A 26,226-nucleotide genomic window follows, 5' to 3' on the forward strand; every position below is an offset into this window, starting at 1 on the left:
TTATTTGAGAGAGACAGAGGTGGGAGCACAAGCAGGGGAAGCGGCAGAGGCAGAGGGACAAGCAGGATCCCCGCTGAGCAAGGCTCAAACCCAGGACCTTGAGATCATGACCTGAGCCAAAGGTACATGCTTAACTGCTTAACCCACTGAGCCACCCAGGCAACCCCAATGTCACTTTAGATTAAAAAGTCTTCTTTGGCTTAGATTTGATCCTGCCCTGATCCTGAGGGATGGCAAATAGAAGCACAGAGAGATATGGCAAGGGTCATTGGGATGAGACCTTAGAAAGAACACTGACTGCTCATGGAGGTTCTGAGGCCCCTCATGGATCTTGTTAATGGACTTCCCCAGAGAACCAGTGTTTTTGCCCTCACATGGTCACATCTCTAGAGCCATGATGATGCCCCCTCTGCCTCTGAGTATTCAAGCATAGCCTGGGAGACTTTCACAATACTGTGCACTCCCTTCAGATGGAACATTCAGCTCCACTGGAATTGAACTGATGCCTCCCCGTGGATTCTGGAGCTGAACGACACCAGATGGTCCTCTCTGAACCCAGGCTTTGCTCACGTCCTCAAGCCTTGTGCTCAGGCCCTCCTGGTTCTAACAAGTATGGTGGGGGGGGGGGCGGGAATCAAGTCAGTAAGTAACAATAAATCAATATTTTTCTATTTTTCTCTACTTGAAAAAAAGCTAACACTATATTTTTCTTTTTACATTTTCATAAGAGTAACTGAGTGATACGTCTTCCTGATAATAGATGTTTCATTTATCCCTTAGGCATGGCTAGAACTACCCAGGCAGTATTGGTCTTCATTGTGAAGCCCTCATTAGTGCAAATGGCACAATAAGTAAAAATGGAACTCCACACCCAGGCTTTGTTTTAAATATCATCGCCATATGTGCTCATGAGTCATGCATTATGCTTTTAGGCAATTCTTCCAGTAACAATACTTGATTCAGGAAGGTGTCTGACCTGAGGCATTAACTACAGAAAATAATTTATTCCTTCAATTCTGTCCCAGCAGAGTACTACATTTTGAAAATGGAACCAACTCATGTGGATCATGCGGAGCAGCATGCCTTGCTACAGAATACAGAAGCAAATGTTTCCCAAAAAATCTTGTAGACCGCACTGGAGATGGTCTTTATCATCTCCTGATAATGGTTCTAAATGGCACCATTTGATTGACACTAATGTCATTTGATTTGGGCAAAACTAATCCTCCCAGCCCAGGAGAGCCAAAAATATTTTTGAAGCTCCGTTTTATTTTTTGGAAGTGAGACACCATGATTCTTCATAAATTTAACTTGAAATGGACCATAATTTGTTGTTTTTCTCCAGTGTGTTTTTATATAAGGTTTATTGGTATCAGTCATTGAACCATATGCCATATTTATAAGGACTCTGCACACTTGCCTCCCAGCAGAATGGGCTCCAATGTTACAGTTTCCTTCATTTTTTAATGACAAAACAATGTCTATTTACTTCTCTTATCTTTCAATCTTCTTGCTTCAACCAAATAGAGATGGAGAGGGTTCATCTAATCTAGCCCATTCCTTCCATTTTTCCTTATTTTGTGCCATTATTATTATCTCCTACTGAAGTACTTCAAAGAGAGGCTGGCTCTGTCTGACGAGTGGGCATCGGATGTACAGTGACACTATGTGTACTGTAGTGGTCACTTATTAGCACAGGAGGAGAGGAAAGCATGCATTGAAGCTGACTAAGGGATGGGCACTTTGCTTTTCCATCAATAACTCCTGGATAGCCTGGATTGGAACAGGATTGCCTTCAGTCCTATGGTTCCAAGGCCAAGAGGTAGTGAGATCAATCTTGAGTGTGTTTTGGGGGATGAGGGCAAAGTCTTTACTGAAGGAAAGACTTGTCTGAGGTCAAGAATAGCAAGGAAAGGAAAGTCTTCTGCTTGGCCTAGGGCCTTGTTTTAATATTTGTTTTTGTCCCAGGTTTACAAGCCACTCAGAAACCTGCCTCATTTCCCATCTTTCATTCCGCTTCTGTGCCCTGTTTGGCTCTTCATTTCTTCATCTCTCTCCATCTTTATTTCTTCTCTTTCTTCTCTCCAGTCAATGTGGACAGTAGGAGAAAAGGCCAGTACTCTCGGGATCTAGGTGAGGCGTGGTAGGGATAAAGTTGGGGTGGGGTTGAAGCAATCCTGTAGCTTCAGCCACTGGATCGGGTTCTGGGGTCTGTTATATGGCGCACGTGTTCTCTGTAACATTTTCAGCAGGAAGCTTGAATATGGAACCTGAACAAACTTCCTGCTTCAGAAAGCAGATCTGGCATTATGACTGTCTGGAACTCTAGACTCCCTGCATATGCTCATTGAGGATACACAGGCAGTCATTCAGGGTTTAGCTAAGGTAAACGCCTGCCTTCCACTGCAGTCAGTCTGGCAGAGGCTGATCGCCTCAGTTGGCATGAAACTATCCTCACAGGCAGCGTCTGCTCTTACCATGACCCAAGTCTGAGATCAAATAGTCCCCTGAAGCCAGCTTCTCATTCTATTCTCTTATTCAGCCCTAGGATCCCCACTGATCTCAAAGGGTATTCCCACAGGGCACGGTGAAAAAGGCCAGGCTGGCCCCTCTAATTGAGCTAGCGGGACCACAGGAGAGTGGGAGTTAAGATTTCTTTGAAATGTGTTTGTAACATGAGGGAAAGCAGGGGAGGCAGGAGTCCCAGCAACACAGAGTCATTTGTGCCTTGCCTTCGCTGGGTTTCATTCCAGAATTTCTGCTCCAAAGAAGAGATATATAAACAAGCTCATTTAGTTCAACAGATTTCAAATAAGGAAGGGCACATTTACAGTTTTAATTTGATATGCCACACATTTGTAGGCATTTTTGGGTTTTCTCTACCCTTTAATGTGAACCGCTGATCAATCTCTTCATTACACATGACTGTCTTGATTAGATAGAGCCTGATGCTAATCAGGTCAAAGACTTCATTGCCAGGAGGACCAGTTAGTTTTACCTCACTTCAAGGCTTCATTACTCATGAATCCCAAACAGCTTGGAAATGTCTGCCATTGTCACATGAGGGGCAAGAAGATGAATAGTTTCACACCTGTCTTTCATGGGATCCATACTATCACCTTCGTATCTGAAGGAAAGCACTAACTTGCTGTTGTTAATGTTGTTGTCATATTGCAACACCCCATGATGCTCTAGAATGGCCAAGAGAGCCAGCAGCCAGAAATAGAAAGTATGGCTGACCCAGAAGGTCTCTGTCCATTTTTCTCTTTTCCTTCTGCCAATTCTTTTTTTTTTTTTTTTAAGATTTATTTATCTGAGAAAGAGAGAGAGAGCAGAGGGAGAGGGAGACAAGCAGACCCTCCGCTGAGTGGGCCGCAGGGCTCAATCCCAGGATCCTGAGATCATGCCCTAGGCCAAAATCAAGAGTCAGATGTTTAATGAGCCACCCAGGAGCCGCTTTTTGCCAATTCTTAATTGTGTAACTTCGGATAAGTCCCTTTTTTTCTTTTTATCCAAAGGCTTTAATTCTAGAAAATTTCTTTTTTAAAAAGTTTGAATTCAACTCAATTAACATAGGGTATATTTTTAGTTTCAGAGGTAGAATTTAGTGATTCATCAGTTGCATAGAACACCCACTGCTTGGGCATTCGGGAGGGCAATTGATGGAATGAACACTGGATAAGTCACTTTCTTTCAATTTCTTCATCTGTAAAATAAGGATGATAAAACGAATCCCTGTAGTACCTTCCACACAGGACCATTTTGAAGTTCACAGTAGATCAAACATTTGAAAATGCATTAAACATTTTTCTTGGAAAAATTACTCCTTTTGGTTATTTCCTTGCACCATTTTGAGCCACAATTCCCCCATCAATCATGGGTAAAAGCCAGTGGGGTACATTCTGAGGTAGTACGGGATGATTTAGGTTCTATTAGGACAACGTAATCACTGACTTGGAGTGGGAGGAAGTCATCTCTCTTATTACAGAGAACCCTATGGAGACTGGATTCCAAGAGCCTATTTATTCCCTCCCAAAGCAGGTGGACCAGATGTGGGAAAAGAAATGGGCTCTCATCGATGGCATCAGAGTTAGAAAAAGAACAGCTACAGAGGGTAGCCACTAAGGGAGGACCTCAAATGAAGGAGCGCCCACTGAATTTGTGGCACACAGGCAGGAGTGAGGTGGGATATTTCTGAGTGGAAAAATCTTTTTTCCATCAGCAAATTTTTGTCACAGCACTCTAGAGTCTTCCTTGACTTATTAGAGGAGCTCAAGCTGTCATCAGTAACTCATTCTTGCATCACGACAGATACATATCAAGCTGGACAGGTAGAGGGTGCATGAAAGAGATGTGCAGTGATTTAGACCCTGGGATGCTGAGCAGCTTGTGCTAAGCTCCCCAAATTGAATAGATGAGACATTGCCTGTGCTCCACCAGCACCGTAGAGCCCACTTCATGGGTTGTGAGGTACAGCAAACTCAAAACAACGTGTCTGGCAGACAACAGGGATCATTCCCAGGAATGAAATTTGGGAAGCAGAGGTAAATGAGGAATCCTAAAAACTTCTGACTTTAGCTTAGAATATGGTTATTTTGTAGGTCTTTGGTCCATGGTGCTAATTCAGTGTGCCTGGAGGGATACTCAATTTGGCATGCTTCATTAAGAATTTACTTACAACCTTACAAATGATAATTTTCTAATCTTTTACTAAGATATTTGAAAAAACAAAACCATGAATCTGTTTTTCTCTCGGTAATTTCAAAGCACTTATCTCCACAGTACCCAAGAGGCCAGACAAAGACAAATCTAATAATGAGGAAAGAGAAAATATCCTTGGTGTCTCCTACAGAGAAACCAGGTGAATCTGAACCACCCCATGCAGCATTTGAGTACCCTTCTGTTTCCCAAATGCAAGACTGAAATATGTAAGCCAAACTCTTTAGGATGCTAAGGTTTTCTTCCTCTAGTTTTGGTGGTTTAAATGCAATTCCTCTATTCTACTGAAACATTTGGTTTTTTGGTCTTTATATATATAAATATATATATATGAGTATATGAATATATATATGTATACATATATATACACACACTATTCTTTAATAGTGTTTGGGGTTTTTGTTTTTGTTTTTTTTTTTTAGGATTTTATTTATTTGACAGAGAAAGAGAGGTCACAATTAGGCTGAAAGGCAGGTGGGGGTGGGGGAAGCGGGCCCCCTGTTGAGCAGAGAGCCCAATGCAGGGCTCCATCCCAGGACCCTGAGATCATGACCTGAAAGAAGGCAGAGGCTTAACCCATAAGCCACCCAGGCACCCTACTGAAATATTTGTTAACTGAATTATTTCAATCTGTTGTTAATTGCACTGTCTGAAGTTTACACAGATTGGAGAATTTATCTTTCCCAGAGCTTACAAATTGGAGGTAACCAGTCATGTGCAAACATTTTGTATATAGGAGAGAGACCTTGTTGGGTTTTGTTGTTATTGTTGTTTTGTTTTGTTTTGTTTTGCTCTCTACTCCCAGCCCCAACTCCAGGCATGTTAGAAACAGAGATAATATATTATTATTAAATTTTATTGAGGAAGATTTATCTCATGGGTATTTCAGTATGTTTATGAAATCAAGATTGTATTAGTTGTACTCTTCAACTCTTACAAGATGACTCACCTCATTTATTTGACATTATCACAAAGTATGGTGTTTCACATAAATGAATTTTCCAGCTAACCATAACTTATCCATTATAGGCTTTGAATGGTTATTTTCTTTGAAAATACTTCTAACATATATTAAATATTTATCTGCCTCATAAACAGAGATTACCTGTCATGATTTTGTCTCTTTATTTTGCTTGACAATTCAGGGTCAACACCATGAACATCCTGTTATCCTGCATGGTTGTCATACAGCAATGCTTTCCAACATGTCCCTGTACAAAATGGCCCCAGACTACTCTGCTATTTTTTTCTTTGAAGTTCTTGAATATGCCTTTTTTTTTAAAGATTTTATTTATTTATTTGACTGAGGGAGAGAGTGAGAGAGAGAACACAAGCAGAGGGAGTGGGAGAGGGAGAAGCAGGCTTTCTGCTGAGTAGGGAGCCTGAGATGGGGCTCGATCCCAGGACCCTCGGATCATGACCTGAGCTGAAGGCAGACGCCTGATGTCTGAGCCATTCAGGTGCCCCTTGAATATGCCTGTCCTCATTTCTCTGGATCCTCCATCACAATATGGCCATCATGACTTCTCACTCATTCTAATGGGTTTTCCCTTTCTGATATACTGTTTCTAATATATTATGAATTGGGAAAACATACTCCTACACTTGTTAAAATATTGTACACAGCAAGAATACTCAGGGACAAAGTGAAGATCTGAACTATGTAAATAAACTATATGAACTTAATATATTGGAATTGTGAAATCTATTTGATTGCTTATAGGCTTTTTTAATATATTACTTTCTGGCTATTAAGTAGCTGATAGAATGAGTGACCAGTGAGAAAGAGACATGCTCAGGCATTTAGACATGTGAGATAGTTTTGAGTCATGTTTTTTTCATGACTTTTTGTTTGTTTGTTTTTAGCTCCTACACAGAGTCCTGGTTAGGGAAGGCCTTATAGTTCCACAAATGTCCAAAGGAGAAAGGGGCTTTGACCACAACAAGCTTTCTCACCTCCACAACCTAGAGGGAATGAGCATGAGTGGCCGTATGCTGTGGAGGCAGAATGTGAAGAGTAACTAGAGCCTTGAGTGTCTGGGTAAGATTGTCACCACCAGGGTCATCTCAGAAAGATGGAAACCTGTCCTGAAACATATCAGAAGCAGTTTATTTCAAAGCCATTAAGGTGGGAGTTTCTGAACTCACTGTTAATTAGAGGTCTTTAAAAACAGATTTTACTTTCTCTCCCAAACATCTGATACCATAGCAATCTGGAAATGGGAGTGGCTGAATACAATCAAAGGACTCTCACAGAGAAACCCAACAGAAAAGGAAGAAATGCCCTTGGCTTAGCTCCTCACTTCTCTTACTAAATAGTTAAGGGGCTCAGATCCCACAAATGAGGGTGCTTGGGTGGTTCAGTTGGTTAAACATCTGACTCTTGATCTCAGCTCAGATCTTGATCTCAGGGTTATGAGTATAAGCCCCATTTAAAGCACTTAAAAAAAAAAAAAAAAAAGGAAATGCAATTGCATTTGTTTTACCTCTACTACCTGGAAAGGCTTCTAGTGAAAATGTTTGCAGTTTTGTCCATTATATTTGTATTTTTAAGCAGAGAGTAAAAAAATTAAAAATAATAATTAAAACAAAACAAAACAAACTTGGGGCACCTGGGTGGCTCAGTGGTTTAAAGCCTCTGCCTTTGGCTCAGGTTGTTCCCAGGGTCCTGTGATCAAGCTCCACATGGGGCTCTCTGCTCAGTGGGGAGCCTGCTTCCCCCTCTCTCTCTGCTTACCTCTCTGCCTACTTGTGATCTCTGCCTGTCAAATAAATAAATAAAATCTTAAAAAAAAAAAAAAAAACTTTTCTCATCCTGTGATAAGTTGACAAGTTGCAAAAGTTTGAAGGGATGTCTGAACCACACCCCAGCTCTCCTTTAGCTATTATGTGGCCATCAATTCTACCAAAGTCTATTTTGTCATCTGATCAAAGGCTCCCATCCTCTCAGATTTCTGTAAGTCAGAAACAAATTGAAGCTCTGAAGAGGGCTATGACAGGTCAGAGCAAACCAATGTATTTTTAAAACTTGGCCTCAGAGGTTTCCTGGGTGGCTCAGTTGGTTGAATGTCTAACTGTGGTTCAGGTCATAATCTCAGGGTTCTGGAATCGAGCCTGTGTCCGGCTCCCTGCCCGGCAGGGAGTCTGCTTGTTCCTTACCCTCTGCCCCTCCCCTTGTCCTGCTCTCTCTCCTCTCTCTCAAACAAATAAATAAACTCCTTTTATTAAAAAACACCCCCAGAGACCATAACATTTTGCTTTTGATTATATATGTGTTCTTATTTCAGGTCTAAGAAAATATATATGTATGTGTGTGTGTGTGTGTGTGTGTGTGTGTGTGTGTGTGTATATATATATATATATATATATGGAGAGAGAGAGAGAGAGAGAGTCTTTAAAATATGTTACTGCTATGCAAGTAAGGGCTCTCTCATGGGGCCTGAGGGAGATCGCCATTCATCCATTTAGTCAATCAACAAACATTTATTAAGTATGTAATGCCTACTAAGACTGCCAGGATTTGGGACCATGATGGGGAGAAAAAAAAAAATCCAAACTGGACACTTAAAGAGCTTGTAGTCCAATAAGGCAGTCAGGCACTAACAAAATATTACTGAAATTAGTAATTTAAATATCACTATGAAAAGTGCCCTGCAGAAGGTCAGGGAATTCTAACTGGGAGCATAATGAAAGCTGGGAGCCAATACAGGCTTCCTGAGGATGAGACATTTCTGAGGCTAAGCAGATGTTAACAGTAGCCATGTAAAGAGGAGGGGAACATGCCAGTCACAGGGAAAGACAGACACAGAGACCTGAGGGGAGCTCAGTTTGCTCAGACCAAGCATGTGAATCCTAAGTAGGCATGTTTAGAATCCGCATGGTCACTAAGTACTCTTGTTTGTGAGTCTGCAACCTCTGTCTCTACCCCAATCCCCCCAAGTCCTGGGAGCCTTATCCAACCACCACAGCTCCTTAGATACCTTTATCCTCTAAAATACGTATTATGTCCTTCACTAAGTGCCAAGTACTTACTGCCTTAAGCTACTTTTTAAAATTATCTTCCTGGTATTAGTCTACATGGTCATGACATCCAAATACACAGCCTGGGTGCCTTAAACAACAGAAATTTATTCCTCACTGGTCTGGAGACTGGGAAGTCCAAGGCCAGGTAGGCTTCATTCAGAGGTCTCTTCTTTAGGCTTGCAGGTGGCTTATTCGACCTCTTGCCATGTGCTTATTCGACCTCTTCTTTGAAGACACAAGGGAAAGCGAGTGAGCTCAAGGAATCTCTCTGACGTCTCTTCTTATAAGGGCACAAATCCCTCCAGGAGGGCTTCACCTTCATGACCTCATCTAATGCCAATTATCTCCCAAAGGCCCCATCTCAGAATACTAGCACTTTGGGGGTTAGGGACTTCAACATATGGATTTGGAGGGGACATAAACATTCAGTCCATAACATTCCTCTACACAGGTATATATCTTACTCCTACAACTAGACCATGAGGATGAGAGTTTTGTGGACTTGTCCTATATATCCCTAAATCCCCAAAGCCTCTAGTACATAACAAATGCCAGTTAATAAATTATCAGTTAACTAATTGCCAATGAATTATTTCTGCCTCTATTCAATTAATCAAACACATAGAACCAATTAAATACACTGAGTCTTATTTAAGTAACTCATGTGAGGGTAACTACATGTCAAGTGATTCAATATTTGACTAAAATCATGAACTTTTTCTCTTGGCTTCTTCAGTGTACATGCATGTGTGCATGTGTATAGGTTGGGGAGTACATTTTTTTTTCTACCTGATTTTTTAATGGCTTGTTACTAGTATGTTCTATTTCTTGCTGAAAAATTTATTTCCATACTTAGTTGAGGTTAAAATAATCAAGAAAAATAACTGCAACAAAATGAATGCTGAAGACAACAGTTAGAAACAAAACAAAGGTAGGAAATGGGAACGTGTAACACAATTTCAATTCTGCAATCATCCCTGTCTATATCTATCTGTGTGTGTATATATGTGTCTATCATAAATCAGAGTCAGTAGAGCAGAATGGTTAAGAATGGGCACTAGAATGCCTGAATTTGAATCTGAACTACAACATTCACTAGATATTTGACTCTAGACAAATTACTTAACCTCTCTCAGTTTCTTGATTTTTGGGGGAGGAGGGATTCTTTAAAATCTTTTCAAGTTTTTATTTAAATTCTAATTAGTTAGCATATAGTGTAATATTGGTTTCAGGAGTAGAGTTTTGTGATTCATCACCTATATATAACACCCAATGCTCATCACAGCAAGTATGTTCCTTTCTTTTTTTTTTTAATATTTTATTTATTTATTTGAGAGAGAGAGTATGAGAGGAGAGAGGTCAGCGGGAGAAGTAGACTCCCTGCTGAGCAGGGAGCCTGATGTGGGACTCGATCCTGGGACTCCAGGATCATGACCTGAGCCGAAGGCAGTTGCTTAACCAACTGAGCCACCCAGGTGCCCCAGCGAATACCTTTCTTAATCCCCATCACTCATTTAATCCATCCCCTCTACCCACCTCTCTTCATCAACCTTAGTTTATCCTCTATCATTAGGAGTCTCTTACAGTTTGCTTCCCTCTTTTTCTTCCCTTCCCCTATGTTCCTCTGTTTTGTTTCTTAAATTCCACAAATGAGTGAAATCATAGGTATTTGTCTTTCTCCAACTTATCTCACTTAGTGTAATATACTTTTACTCCATCCACACTGTTGCAAATGGCAAGATTTTATTCTTTTTGATGGCTGAGTAATATTCCATTGTATGTATATGTATACACATGTGTACACACACACATGCATATACACAGACACCACATCTTCTTTACCCATTCATCAGTTGGTGGACATCTGAGCTCTTTCCATAATTTGGCTATTGTTAATAATACTGCTATAAATATCAGGGTGCATGTATCCCTTCAAATCAGTATTTTTGTATCCTTTGGGTAAATACCCAATAGTGCAATTGCTAGGTCAGGATAGTTTTATTTTTAACTTTTTGAGGAACCTACTGTTTTCCAGAGTGCTGTACCAGTTTGCATTCCTTTTTCTCCACATCCTCACCAACATTTGTTGTTTCCTATGTTGTTAATTTTAGGCATTCTGACAGGTGTGAGGTGGTATCTCATCATGGTTTTGGTTTGTAGATCCCTAATGAGTAATGTTGAACATCTTTTCATGTGGCTGTTAGTCATCTGTATGTTTTCTTTGGGAAAATGTCTGTTCCTATCTTCTGTCCATTTCTTAACTGGATTATTGTTTTTTGGGTGTTGAGTTTGATAAGTTCTTTATAGCTTTTGGATACTAACCCTTTATAAGATATGTCATTTTCAAATATCTTCTCCCATTCTGTAGGTTGCCTTCTAGTTTTGTTGATTGTTTCCTTCACTTGAAGAAGCTTTCAATCTTGAAGTCCCAATAGTTTATTTTTGCTTTTGTTTCCCTTATTCTGGAGACATGTCTACTAAGAAGTTGCTATGGTCAAGGTCAAAGAGGTTGCTGCCTGTATTCTCCTCTAGAATTTTGATAGTTTCCTGTCTCACATTTAGGTCTTTCATCTATTTTGAATTTATTTTTGTGTATGGTGTAAGAAAGTGGTCCAGTTTCATTCTTCTGCATGCCATCCAGTTTCCCCCAATACCCATCTGTTAAAGAGACTATCTTTTTTCCATTGCACATTCTTTCCTGCTTTGTCAAAGATTATTTGACCATATAGCTGTGGGTACACTTCTGGGTTTTCTATGGTGTTCCATTGATCTATGCGTCTGTTTTTGTGCCTGTACCATACAGTCTTGATGATTACAGCTTTGTATACAGCTTGAAGTCTGGAATTGTGATGCCTCCAGCTTTGCCTTTCTTTTTCAAGATCGCTTTGGGCTATTCAGGGTCATTAGTCTCTCTCATTTATATCATGGACATAATGATAGTACCTCCCTCATAAGATTGTTATGAGAATTACCAAGTTAATAATTGTAAAGCACATAGAACAGTGCATGACCAGGTTGTGTATGGTCACTGTGGAGCCCCAATACAAGGTCATAGGGAAAGGAGAATGAGGTACTATATTTCCTGACTCTCTCCCATCAAGGTCACTTCACAGGCTGGTCCAATATCCTCCAGCTGGGTGGGGGAAAGCTTGATTCTTACAGCATTGGATAGGCTTCTCTCATTCTTTCCTACTAACCCATAGGGTGTTGCCCTATTCCTCTGTGGGTTCCCTACACCCTAATCACACTTCTGTGAATGTCCTTTTAGTAGATTCTCCATGATTTATTCTATCTGAGCTTGCCATCTCTGTTCTGCTGGGAAGTCTAAAATATAGGGAAGGCATCATCTGACACAGGGTAACTGCTCAGTAATTGTAAAGCTGGTATTACTATAGAAATAAGAAAACAGTGAAAAAGCTAAGTGCCTGGGCTGGAGCCTAACAATCTGCCAGGAATGCAAATTCCTTCTCCTTCTGGAACCTGATGCCTTGTTCTAGAGAATAGAAGATCTCTCTCTCTTCCCCTCTCTATCTCTCCCTGTCTCTCTCTCTCTCTCTCTCTCTCTCTCTCTCTCTTTCTCTCTCTCTCTCTCTCTCTCTCTCACACACACACATATACACCCATACATATCAGTGTATAATACAGTGCTAACTACATGCTGGGCAACGGCCTAAGTTACCTAAAGACCCACTTATGAGGTACATAGTTTATAGATGAGAGAACAGTGGTTATAGGTAGTTAATTAAGCAGGTTAATTAGGACTAAGTAGTCTCTGAAGTGCCTCACTCCAAAATGTATGCTCCTTAACACAAATTCAAGTGGCTCCCTGAGCCCAGGGACCAAGCCAGCAGGGGCTTCAGCCTTTTGGTGGGGGTGGGGAGAGGCTTATAGCAGCTTCCAAGAATACTGGACTATCCTGAACCTCATCAGCAGCGATTGGCAAGGGCAATTCTGGTCTGAAAAGAGAGAACCATAGGAAGGACATATTATAGGCCAATTTTCTTTCCATCATGCAGGGTGATAGAGACGGCCCTTTGCTGGTGAAGAACGGTGATAATTCTTTGTCATTCTCCAAGCCTAGTTGGTCTTACTTTCAGAGCCCACAGAGTGTATTTTATGCCGTTAGGTTAGCAGGACTTGAGTTCTTTGTCTGATCTAATCCTATCTATCTGTTGATAATCTGCTCATTTAATCATGATGTTGTAAACAAATAAACTATGCTCATTATTAACATGATTTGTTAACCATAAACCAAGAAGTCTTTCTTCCCACATGTTTTGGCCAAGCCTCCCTTTTAACACATGCACTAGAATCTCATGAATTAGATAGTTTCCAAATAAAGAGGCAGGTGCCATAACCATCGGAGAGGCAGCTGGTCTAGTGATTAAGAACACAAACTCTGGGACACCTGGGTGGCTGGGTTGCTTGAGCATCTGCCTTCATCTCAGGTCATGCTCTTCGGGTTCTGGAGTCAAATCCCGCACCGGGCTTCTTGCTCAGAGGAGAGCCTGCTTCTCCCTCTGCCTGCCTCTGCCCCTGCTTGCGCAGGCCCCCCCCCCTCCTCTGACAAATATAAATAAGTAAAATCTTAAAGAGAGAGGAAAAAAAAAATAACACAAACTCTGAAGCCAGATTGCCTGAGTTCACATGCAATGCCATCATTTCAATACCTGTGCCTATTTACTTCCATGCAACAAGAGGATTAACTACCACATCTCCCTCACAGAGCGCTTGTGAAGATCGAAAAAGTGAGCATATACAAAGTACTTACAGCAGTCCATGACATGTACATGCACAAAAATCTACATTTGACCAGGAACCAGAGCAAGTGCTTTTTAAAACGTTGACAATGCCTGGAGGGAGGTGTCAGGAAGTCGGGGGCGTGATCAGGTTAAATTAACTGGCTTTCTTGCTTGTTTTAAAATAAATAGATACTGGGTATTAAGGAGGGTCCTTGTTGTGATGGGCACTGGGTGTTATATGTAAGTGACGAATCACTAAATTCCACTCCTGAAGCTAATATTACACTATATATTAACTAACCAGAATTTAAAATAAAATAAAATAAAATAGACCCTAAGAGGAAAGGAACATCACGGCCTCTCAGACAATTCATTCATCAAATATTTCTGAACACCAAATACAGGCCAGGCAATCTTTATTAAGCATTGGAGGTACAGCAGTGAGCATAAGAGGCAACAGATGATGACACAGACCTTATATTCCAGCGGTAGAAGATCAGCAGTAACTATATAAACATCACACAGACCATAGTCTGTCAAGGTAGTGTGCCAGTCCCTGGGATTAAGACAAAAAGACCTACTTTATCAGAGATACCAGTCTCTTTGGGGAGGCTGAGCTGTTACATAACACTGGTACCTTTACTAAAGGCCAGTGAATGTTACTGCTGAGTACTGTTGAGGATAGAGGTGAAAAGCCTGAGAAGGAGCCCTGGATGCCACTCACTCACAAGGGAAGAACTCAGTGGGGCTACACTTCTCCAAGCTGTTGGCATCACATGTACAGATTGAGAAGCTCAGTTTAGTTATGGTGGCCAGGGCTGATCCAAAAGTGGAGAACTGACTCCCAATAACCGTATTCACAAAAGAGCAAATGTACAAATCAGTATATCAAAATATTTACAAGGGCATATTCATTTCCTGTGATAAAACCCAATTAAACCAGGGAAGGCAGCCTTCTGCTAGGACTCAGGATACCTGACGGGATAGGAGAGGAAGAGAGGAACCTGAATTCATAATCAGATGTAGTTAGTGAGGTGGGATCAAAGAGAAATGAGTTAGACAGTCATATACCAAAGGAGTTAAATAGTCTCAGATGAGATTGCTGCAGCAGGGGCCATTCCCTTCCAGAACATGCTGGTTTCCTGTGTCCATCACATCAAAGTTCTCTTTTTCCTGGGCTGAGCTAGATACTCTCTACTAATTTTAAGTTCTTCTTACTTTTGTTCCATGCAGACCTCTCGTTTTTTAATTAAAAGGCTCTTTCTTCAGTACCTTAGATTAAGCAGTTTTAGCCTGATCCTAAGTCTTTTTCCTTCCAGATCTGCTGTGATCCTATCTTTCAGGCTAATGTCTGCTAATGGCTTATACTACAGCTTAGATGATCTTTATAAATTCAACATTTAGAAGGAGCTCTTAGAATAGCATGCCTTGTACCATCCTGTGGACTACCTAACACCAGAGGGTTAGAAGAAACTACTGGTCACGCCCTGAGATGAACAGACAATCTTGCATATAAGAACAACACTTTGAGTAAAGGATGGAGGCAGGAGAGAGCATCTGAAGAACTAAGTGAAGCAAATTTCTAGCAGAGATTGGATCATAATGGGAATATGACACAGAATAAGAGAGATGGATAGGACTATAATATGGAAGGCCTTAAACTCCAAGCCAATAGTTAGTAATATATAAGGAGAAAGGGTCTACTGAATATTGTTGAACAGGATGGTGACATATACAAAGATGAGTCCTTGGAAAATTAATTTGGCAATGATGCATAGGGAAAAGTAGAGAGGTGGGTTTGGATGAAAGAAGAGGTGGCAGCAAATCACTCTTTGGGCTAGGACAAAGAAGAAGACAGCATACCAAACTTTGACTCCATTCTTAAGTTCTAGAAAGTTGGCCACTGATCAAAATGAGCCTGTCTTCCTTCCTTCCTTGTTCTCAACTGTCTTTCCATAAAGCCTCTTTCCTGGCTCCTTCCAAAAGCATCCAAACATTGACTAATTCTTTTCCTTCCAGGCAATTTTATGTGGAATAGAACAAGGTTCCTGGGGTGAAAAAGGGGTCAGGGTGCTGAATGAAGAATCTGGAAACACCAAGGAGTTCTGCATATTTTCTGCTAAACTAGCATACCAGAGCTAATCAGCATCAGGGCACAAGGCACTTGGGAATATTAGCTCAGTCATCAAAGTGAGGATGTTGTTATTACTTTCTGCATCAATAAAACAGGAGAGTTGAGCTAACAGGGCTGTAAGTCAATTTCTAGTGTCTATATTCTAGAGTCTAGATTCCTTTGATTTTAGGAATTCAGGTCAGGCCATACCAGCATACAAACTGAGGTCAGGAACAGACATTCATTCAGTAGGATGAGAGGAAGCCAGCAATACGAAGAGCAAGGGAAAAGATTTCCTGGCAGAAAGAGTATTATCTCTTAAAGGCTGGCAAGGAGAAAGACAAACGAGGAGGAAGAATTAATAATGGTGTATATTTACTAGACACTGTCCACATGCTATATTCTAATTGTTTACATGTATTAGCTTTTTTAGACCTCACATTTTCCTATAGGCAGGTGATGTTATCATTATTATTTTACAGAAGAAGAAACAGAGGCAGAGAAGCTAAGTTCTTCACCAGTGGTCATAAAGATGGTGGTGATGGAGCTGGGATTGGCTCCCTGGAAGTCTGGCTCTCACACCCACACTCTTAACTGCAATACTTGGAGTATTTATGGAACAGGATGATGGTAATGAGGCTAGAGTACACGGAGCCAGAAGAATGGCCTAAAGTGAATTTGGAGAGGTAGGTATGGTAGGTAGGTAGGGATGGACCAGCTCATGAAAGGGCTATGATAAATAGCTTGACCTAATTCAATGTGTAGTGGGAAGTACTGAGGGGTTCTGAGGGGTTCACTTTCTAAAAGATCCCTCTGATCGCTAGGTATAGATGGCCTTGGATTAGCAGTGTGATCATCATCTGGGAGCTCATCAAAGATGCAGATCCATAAGCTCCAACCTAGGCATATTGAATCTCAATCTTCCTTTTAGTAAATCCCCTGCATTAAGTGTATGCACATTAAAAAAAACCAAGAAGCACTGGCTTAGAGATTTCCACTTCATAATGGTTGGAGAGTGAAGAAGCCTATAAATGAGACTGGAGAGGTGTGGCCATTAAGGAAAGAGAAAGGTTGGGAATGAGTAAGGGCACAGAAACCAAAAGAGGAAAATATTTCAAGAAGAAAAGTGTTATGAGTTGCATCAATGTTGCATCAATGGCAAATAAACTAGACAAGGATCAAGTGGATCTGGCAACAGGAAGGACTTGGTGACTGAGAAACAATAGGTCCAACGGACGGGGATGATGAAATCAGAAATTTGACTGTAATCTTGGACAAAGCAGAACAGGCTTCTGGAAACCAAAATCAGGGAGGCAGAAGGCTTGAGCCGAAAAGATGCATTAAGGTCAGAAAGAACTGAGGTTTGAGGAAGAAAGAGAACCTCATCGGGGTGCCTGGGTGGCTCAGTAGGTTAGGCTTCTGCCTTCTGCTCAGGTCATGATCTCAGGGTTCTGGGATCGAGCCCCACAGATGGGTTCTCTGCTCAGCAGGGAGCCTGCTCCCCCCCCACCCGCCCCGCCGCCTTGCTTGCCTCTCTGCCTACTTGTGATCTCTGTCTGTCAAATAAATAAAAATTTAAAAAAAGAAAGAAAGAAAGAAAGAGAACCTCATCATGTCAGAGTCAAGATCTGAAAGACAAGAGGTCAGAAAAATAAACCCTCCATCCATGAAAAGATCATTTAAAGGTCTTAAACACCTGTTGCTGTGTCTGCCTCTCTTGACTCATGTAATGTACGTGACAATGTCAAGCATACCCACCCTTTAGGTAGGGACTAGGTCAGAAAGTCACAATCAACATGACAATGATCTAAAAAATTTATTTCTTCAGCTACTACTTTCCAGGCATTAGTCTAGATGCTGGATACAACAGTGAACAAGACAGACTTATCTGGTTCCTGCCTTTGTGGTCTTATGATGGGGATGGAGCAAGGAAATGAGGATGTCCAGGGAAGGGGTGCAGAAAATACACAAATGGATACGCAAAAAGATGTCAAGTAGTAACAGTACCATAAATCAAACCAGACCAGTGTAATGATATAGGAATAATAGGTCCTGGTGTTTTGGACAAAATATTCTGAGAAGACCTCTCTGGAGTGGTGACATTTGAGCACTTGAAGAGAGAAGTAGGATAAATAGCAACCGATTTATTTTAAAGCACTATATTTTGGACCTATACAGATTGTTCTAGATATGTTGGGAATTCTGGAAAATGTTCAGCAAGCCCTCATGTGGGGAAGTGTCTTCCAAATTGATAATTACCAAGATGCCCTTCAACAAACAAATGGATAAAGAAGATACGGTCCATTTATACAATGGAGTATTATGCCTCCATCAGAAAGGATGAATACCCAACTTTTGTATCAACATGGATGGGACTGGAAGAAATTATGCTGAGTGAAATAAGTCAAGCAGAGAGAGTCAATTACCATATGGTTTCACTTACTTGTGGAGCATAAGGAATAACATGGAGGACATTAGGAGAAGGAAGGGGAAAGTGAAGCGGGGGAGGGCGGAATCAGAGGGCGAGACAAACCGAGAGAGACTGTGGACTCCAAGAAACAAACTGTGGGTTTTTGGAGGGGAGGGAGGTGTGGGGTTGGGTAAGCCTGGTGGAGGGTATTAAGGCAGACACATATTGCATGGAGCACTGGATATGGTGCATAAACAATGAATTTTGGAACACTGAAAAAAAAATAAAATTAAAAGTAGTAAGGACCAGGCCTCTAAGAAATTGCAGGAAGCCCTACTGACAATAGCTTGGGGCTCTGTCTTTCTATGAATGTCTGGGACAGGGGTGAGACCGGTGAATGTGTGAGGCCCAGGCAAGATGAAGGGGCCAAGCTATCAATCATTATAGTCTAAACAGTGCTAAGTTGTAGGGTGTGGGGAGGCTGTAGGTTCCAGGTTATTCCTGCTTTTAGAAACCTCTTTTTTCTTCTTCCCCTATAATACATTATTATAACATTTACTCCTGGCTGGTTCTCGGGACCACAGTCCCACTTCAGTTCTGTGATAGCAATTCTCTCAGCAATGGCTTCCTCATGGTACCACCAACCACCAACCCCACAAAAGAACCTATGAGACTGAAGACAGTCATGATCCAGCTTCTGATAAAAGGACGGTCTTAATTACCATATGATCTCCCTGATATGAGGAAGTTGAGAGGCAACATGTGGGGGTTTGGAGGGTAGGAAAGGAATAAATGAAACAAGATGGGATTGGGTGGGAGACAAACCATAAGAGACTCTTAATCTCACAAAACTAAGGGCTGCCAGGGGGAGGGCGTAGGAAGAGGGTGGTTGGGTTATGGATATTGGGGAAGGTTTATGCTATGGTGAGTGCTGTGAAGTGTGTAAACCTGGTGATTCACAGACCTTTACCCCTGGGGCAAATAATACATTATATGTTAATAAAAAAAAACACATTTTTTTTTTTTTTTAAAAAAGGACAGCCTTTTTACATCTGTTCTCCACCACAAAAGTTCTTCCACATGAAGACCCAGACCTAAATACATAAAAGCTTCCACTTAGTGAAAGCTGAAAATTTCTTCATGGAATGTCTTTCCACAGATAATTTGGAGCATACCTGAAAACTCTCTCAGAAGCTAGAGCTCTAAGTCAGTTGTTTTTTTCCCATTATGTCCCAGTGAGTTTCTATTATAAGAAAATGTAGTCCCATTTTGTGGATCTTGAAAGCCAATAAAGGAGTTTAGTTCTGTAAATTACATACCTCTATTTGGGCTTTTTGAAAGCCATCCCTTTCCTGGATTATGCCTAATTTTGAACAGGTGGCCTTTTTTATTCAGTTCATTATAACACTATTCCCAGATTGGCTAATAGAGCCCTTGATGCCCTTCTTAGCTGTAACTGGCATAAATGTCTGCCTTAATAAAGCTGAATGTCGAGAGGTGGGGGTTTTTTCTCCCTTGAAAAATGCAATGTCTATGCAGAGTGCTGCACATTCACTCCAAATTTCCTATTTCAGCCAGCAGAGATTTGTCACAATGTGACATGCTGTACATTTCCTTATAGCATATCAAGACTATCTAGAAGATATATTACTTCAATTAGGTGTGTCAAACCATCTGCCACAGAAAATTCAAAATGCCCTCTCTGCCACCTGACGGAACACAGCTGATTTATTCAGAAGGTCACTGGAAAGTTGGCAAAAGCTCAGTGCTTCATGGAGGGGAAGAGGTGTTGTCATGAGACACAGAAAACGAAAACCTCACTCCCCAGAAAAAATGCAAGGCCTGCTGAAGGCAAAGTGGAAGGAAACATAACAGATGCCCTTATTAAATTCACTCAGTTTATAGTAGATTGCAGATCCCAGGTTGACTTAATATGAATGAGTCTCGGCATCATCCTAGGAGGTCGATCCATTATTCTGCAGCTGCTTTGCCGCACCACCTGCATATTTTGTGTGTGGATGATGGGCAGCTCCTAGAAACCACCTCATACGGGCTGACGTTCAAGTCACCACATATGCACAATTTACAATCCCCTGTATATCTGGGCTGGGGGTAGAGAGGAATATGATGAAAATGTGCCATGTCATTAATTGCTCTGGATCTCTTTCCTGCCTGAAAGATTATCAAGAAATGGGAAAGTAAACACTGAATGCTTTATTTTAGAGAATCAGCAGTGAAGTGTAAGCAGTAGTAATGTGGTTGCAAGAAGAAAATGGGAGCCTTATGTATTTGTCCTAACAGGAATGCTCTGAATCATACTTATCACCAAACCTGACTCTTTTGCATAGACAATGTGCAGTGGATCCTACCCAAACTTGTGGTTCTTTCTCCCTGCCCTAAGTCAGCTAATGGAAACCCTTTACCCTGAACCTTTAAACAGAGAATTTCTCAATCTCAGCACTATTGATATCTCGGACCTGGTAATTCTTTGGTGTGTGTGTATATATGTGAGAGGAGGAGGTATCTTGTGTATTGTAGAATGTTTAGCCACATTTTTTTACCTCTATCTACTAGATGTCTTCAATACCTCCCCAGTCACGACAATCAAAAATATATCCAGACATTTCTTTTTTTTTAAGATTTCATCTATTTATTTATTTGAGAGAGAAAAAGAGAGAGAGAGATTGAGAACACACGGGGGCAGAAGCAGAGGCAGGAACAAGCAGACTCTGCACTAAGCACAGAGCCCCACACGAGGCTCCATCTTAGGACTCTTGAGATCATGACCTGAGCCGAAATCAAGAGTCAGACACTTAACCAACCAAGCCACCCAGGTGCCCCTGTGTCTAGACATTTCTAAGTGTCCCCTAGGGTGGGAGAGATAAATCACCCTTGATTAAGAACCACTCCATTAATGGTTGTGGAGAGAAGAGATGCCAGAGTTCCCCACAGCAAGTCACATGACAATTTTCAACCAATTGCAGATCACAAGCAAGATGATAGTTGTTTCAATGACTAAGGAATATCCATTGTTTCTTCATGTTGGTAGTGGAACTACCAGTGGGATCAAATTCTTGGACATAAGTGATTTGTGGATATAATGCTATTAAAATCCTGTTCCCTATCAGACACGAGAGAATTAAATATGCCATTTTCATGATCTGGAGTAAACTGTCCACAGCCATGAGGTATCTTGTGAGTCTCCCAAGGAAATCAAGGCAGGAAAGACCAAGAACTCATAACCTTCATTTCTCATTGTCTAGTTAACCACAACAAAACAAAGCCCTATTCATCAAGACAAGAAGCAATCAGAGTTCATACTTCAATTATGTCTCCTGTGTGAGTGTCAGGAAGCAGCGAGATGGGCTTCCCACAAACCCATGAAGGAGGTGGGCCATAAATACTATGACATTCGGGATAGGAAGAAATTCACATGGCCAAATGATAATTGCCAAATTATATTGTAGACTGACATGTGAAAAATGCTTTATGCTTTAAATCAAGAAATAAATGTTAAAGAAACTGACATTGATTTTTGACAATCTCTCTCATACACACACACACACACACACACACACACACAGAGTTGCTCATGGCATATTTTAACTTAAGGTTTGGATTCTATTTTATTCAATAAAGAATATGTCCCTGGCCTTAAATCACTAGTGTTCATTACGTAGAAGTTATCCTTTTACTATTTTCATAAAATTGATTAAAAGCACTTTAAAGACTAAGAGACATACATACATGCAAACATATATAAAACCTTTTCTAAATTTCACTCTTTATGAAATTCAAGACATAGCTCTCCAGTGTAGAGGATTCCCTTCTTATACATCTGTTGGAGCTACATTTTTGTAACAGTGTTCATATGGCACTTAGCATTTTCCCACATATCTGAAGTAATCATTACAAACACAACCATCCTCATTTGACAACTGGGAAAACTGAAACTGAAGTTTTCTTCAAGATCATCTGGGGAGGGGAAAAAGCATGGAAGATTAAACTCTTGCTCCTCTGGTTTCTCTTAAAGTACTTGGATTTGTTGGGATACAAAAGAGACACACTAGCTGCTAAAATACTATAAACTCAGATGTTTGCATCTGAATGATGGATGATAAAATGTTTAAAGAAAAAATGGTAACAAATTTGAAAAATATGACATTCTAGACTGGCTCTTTGAGAAGGCAAAACGCTTGTTGGATCATAGTCTTTAAGTATAGCAGTATTAGTGGGCAAGTATAATTGTAAGGGGATATAGACTCTAGGTATATCACACACATGTGTTCCCCTTACTCCTTCCTCCATGAATTTACTCAAGTTAAATCACAGTAACATGAACACCAAGGGTCGCCCTACAGTTAAAGGAAAATCATAGACAAGAGAAGATATGTTATGTGACTAGAGAAGGAAGCAGTCTCCATTATTGTATCTTGGAGATGATAAGAGGGTGTACAGGTAATTGAGAGCCATCAACTTGAGGTCTTTTTGTAGTGCTAACTCACAGTGCTACCATCCCTTTTCTCTCAAGCCAACTGCCTTCTCTGGTGGTGGTCTTTTTTAGGATTGGGGGGGGGAGGTTTCTTTTCTTTTCTTTTTTTTAATTATGTTCAGTTAGCCAACATACAGAACATCATTAGTTTTTGATGTAGTGTTCAACAATTCATTAGTTGCTTATAACACCCAGGGCTCATCACAACACATGCCCTCTTTAATACCCAGCACCTGGTTAGCCCAGCCTCCCATTCCCCTCCCTTCTGTAACTCTCAGTTTGTTTCTCTGAGTCCAGAGTCTCTCATGGTTTGTCTCCCTCTCTGATTTCCTCCCATTCAGGTTTCTCTCCCTTACCCTGTGGTCCTCTGCATTCTTCCTTAAATTTCACACATGAGTGAAACCATACAATAATTCAGATCATGGTCCTTTTAACTCTTAAGTCCGGGCCAGCCCCCTCACATCACCCTAGCCTCCCTCCAACCACTGAATCTATGGTGGTGCTCTTACCTTGGAATAGTACTGACAGGGGATTAAAATATTAAAAATTGCTTCCTAGTTCAGTGCTTGGGGGAGAATAAGCACTAACAGTTTCATGGTGTCATACTCTCCTCTTAGGAACTCATTTACTCTAAGATATGTTTTCATGTTCAACAGCTTATAGGAAAATTGAGGGTCATAATATAAGCCAACCTCCCTAAGGTGATATGAATATCTCATAACAAAACAATTTTGACTCAGTCAATGTTCAGCACATAGTCATAAAGAATAAGGCCCAGGTGATGGGCACTGTATAAACCTGAAACAGAGTAGATTTAGGAATTAAAGCATTCAGAGCTGGTCAGCTGCTCCCCATGTATTAACGTGTGTTCCTGCCAAATAGTGTTGTCCATGCTTGTTGTCCTTTTGCCGTCGCTATGCACCAATTATCTCTGCACATTTATCCTCATTATCTCTAATTATAATAATGAGAATCTAAATTTTTGTGGAGCCTTAAGTTACTTTCTGATACAAAGGAAGGAACGTTAACTCTTTCAAGTCTTTAGGGTGTCATTAAAGGCATAGCAACAACAGCAGGCTGAATGACACCTGCTGTCCAGAAAAAATTAATCTACCTCTTTCAGTGTTGAGCAGAAAACCATGAGCTCAGTGCAGGTGATAATATAAAATAGTGATATGAATAGTGATCCTAATCTGTGCATTGAGCTACAGTGAAAAATAGTCCTTGGGGTGCCTGGCTGGCTCAGTTGGTAGAGCGTGCAACTCTCGATCTTTGGGTTGTGGGTTCAAGCCCCTCACTGAGTGTAGAGATTACTTAAAAAAATAAAAATAAAAAGTCTTGCCATCTGTGGGCCTCTCCTTGGGTGCAGCTAAGATTTTAATTTTTTCTGAAGAGTTTTGGCAGCACAGTCATAGTCAAGCTGGAACTCTGGTTCTTTTGTACTTAATTCCATGACTCTTGCTAAATAATAAAGGCACAGGCCTTGTGAGTCAGAGTCTCTTGAATCTGATAACTCCAGCAAACACATTCTAAGAACTCCAAAGCCCTCAAGAATCCAACCAGGAGAAGTCAATTCTCTAGAATTTACAGATTATTAGAGACTATAGAAGGGTGTTATATTATGGGTCTAGAAACCAGCTTCTCAGTGAAAAGTTATTAAACAAATAGTCAAAGCAACACCCTTCCAAGAGGATTCCTGCCTTTTCTAACCTGTCTGACTTCTTTCTCAGTGTTGTGAGAATTCCAATGTCTACATAAGCCCACTTGTATCATGGAGTATTTGTACTTAGAGCATATTTCATCATGCCCAATCCTTTCAACATAGCAGAGGGTATTCTAATTTGTCTAGAAAGACCCCCTTAGAGACTATGTATCTGCTCAGTAAAGTGATTTTGATTTAGACCCTGATATTTTGGCACATACACCACCCCTACACTGAGTATTTATCAGTGAACCATTCCCACTCCTGTCCTAAAAGGGGACATGTGCTCATTTTCTTCCACACTTGATGTTTATGTACTAACTAATAAAACACAAATAACAGAAGGGGAATTTTCACAATTTTAGTTTAACATAAAGGATTTTTTAACATAAAGAATTTTGTTCTTTTATCATAAAGGATTATATACTCGTTGTTGAATAAATATAATGTGAGAGTTTCTTCAACACAAATAGTGTCCTTCTCATGTAGGTTAGTGAATTTTTAAAGTATTATTAATGCAGTTTAAACTTGTATTTCTTCTGAGACTGAGACACCTAAGAGATGGACTTGGCATAAGTCTTGCCATTTTTGTAAAGAGTTGGCTTTTTGTAACACAGTCATATATCTATACACGTGTTATTATAATCTTAACGAAAAAAATTGCAAAATACTCCAGACAACAATTTCAGGAAATGTACCCCTACCCTAAATATCTGCTTAACCCAGCATTTTTGCTTCCATACTATGCTTGGCAATTTTTAGCAACTGGCAACAAGATGTAGTTTATGCCTTTATAAGTCTACCCCTGAGCTCATTCAGGGCTGCAAGATTTTGTAGTGCATGAGCCCCTTGCAGCTGCCCACTCTTTAATGAAGACTCCTCAGTTTGGCCTACTGAATGTGGTGTCCATCTGTATAACTTGCTGCTCTAGATATAACAAGACTCCCTCACATTTCAAATTAAGACACTCACCTATCACATGCACATAGAATAATTTCCATAGCAACACTCTTTCTCTTTAAATTTTTAGTATTATCATTTTTAAGTACTAATTATTTGGTTGTTTGGTTGCAAAAATCACCGACACACCCCCCACCCCCGCGAAAATTGAATTCATTCTGAGTTCTGATGTCTTTGGAAGTAAAAGAATATATTTAAAAAAAAAGTTTTTCATTATCATGTATCTTTATGCTATTCTTTTTCACAGTTTTAACCTCTGTCCTCTTACCAAAAAAAAAAAACAAAAAACAAAAAAAAACCAAACAAAGAAAACAAAAACAAAACAAAACAAAACAAAAACCACAAAACAAAACCAAAAAAAAACACAAAACAAAAAACACAAAAAAAACACAAAAACACAGGAGCCAGATGGCCAGATGTAACACATACTTTAAAAACTGAGCCTATGATTGAGGTAGTTAGCATCCATTCCTTTGATCTTACCTTATTGTGGCAGCTGAAATGGGGCTCTGGAGAGCTTTCCTGAAACTGCTTCTTAATAGATTCTAGGAGGGTCTTGGGTTATTTGAAGAATCCTTGACAGACTCTGATGAAGGAAAAACACTCCATGAAACATACCATACACTTCAAATCTAGAGAGGGTCACGTGAGCAATTACAATTCTATTTCAAAGTTTGTTGATGTGGAAACCTCACAAAAGAGTTGCACCTCCGAATAACTCCTTGCTCCCATCCCTGATCCCATCTACAGCCCCTTCCCCACCCAAACCATCAGCCAAGGAGCCCTCCTGAACCTCTCTTCCAGGGTGCCCTGGGGCTACACTTGTGCTTGCCTCCACGGGTCATCCGTGAAAGCTCCTTATGTAACATGGGTGTGCTTCCCAGAGGCTTCTAAAAAGATTCAATGATTCTGGAATTCTTAAACCGCTTTTGTCAAAAATTTTTAAAGATGATTTAATTAATTTGTCAAATCTTTCCACTCAGGCATGATGAGATTCAGATAGCAATAGATTCCTACAGAATAAAGCATCATTTCCCAGTAATGCTAAACATCTTCTTTCTTGCT

General features: G+C 40.5%; 1 long non-coding RNA gene across 1 annotated transcript in view; it reads right to left on the reverse strand.

Moving 5' to 3' along the window:
* Positions 1-25,908, reverse strand: part of LOC123391923 — a 47,065-nt gene extending 21,157 nt beyond the window's left edge. The window contains exon 1 of the long non-coding RNA XR_006606604.1: positions 25,645-25,908. This is a non-coding gene — a long non-coding RNA (uncharacterized LOC123391923). The remainder of the gene's footprint in view (positions 1-25,644) is intronic.
* Positions 25,909-26,226: the final 318 nt, after the last annotated feature.

The sequence above is a fragment of the Mustela putorius genome, unplaced genomic scaffold, assembly GCF_011764305.1.
Source record: "Mustela putorius furo isolate JIRA1106 unplaced genomic scaffold, ASM1176430v1.1 tig00000407_pilon_pilon_pilon, whole genome shotgun sequence".
In the NCBI taxonomy this organism is placed as follows: domain Eukaryota; kingdom Metazoa; phylum Chordata; class Mammalia; order Carnivora; family Mustelidae; genus Mustela; species Mustela putorius.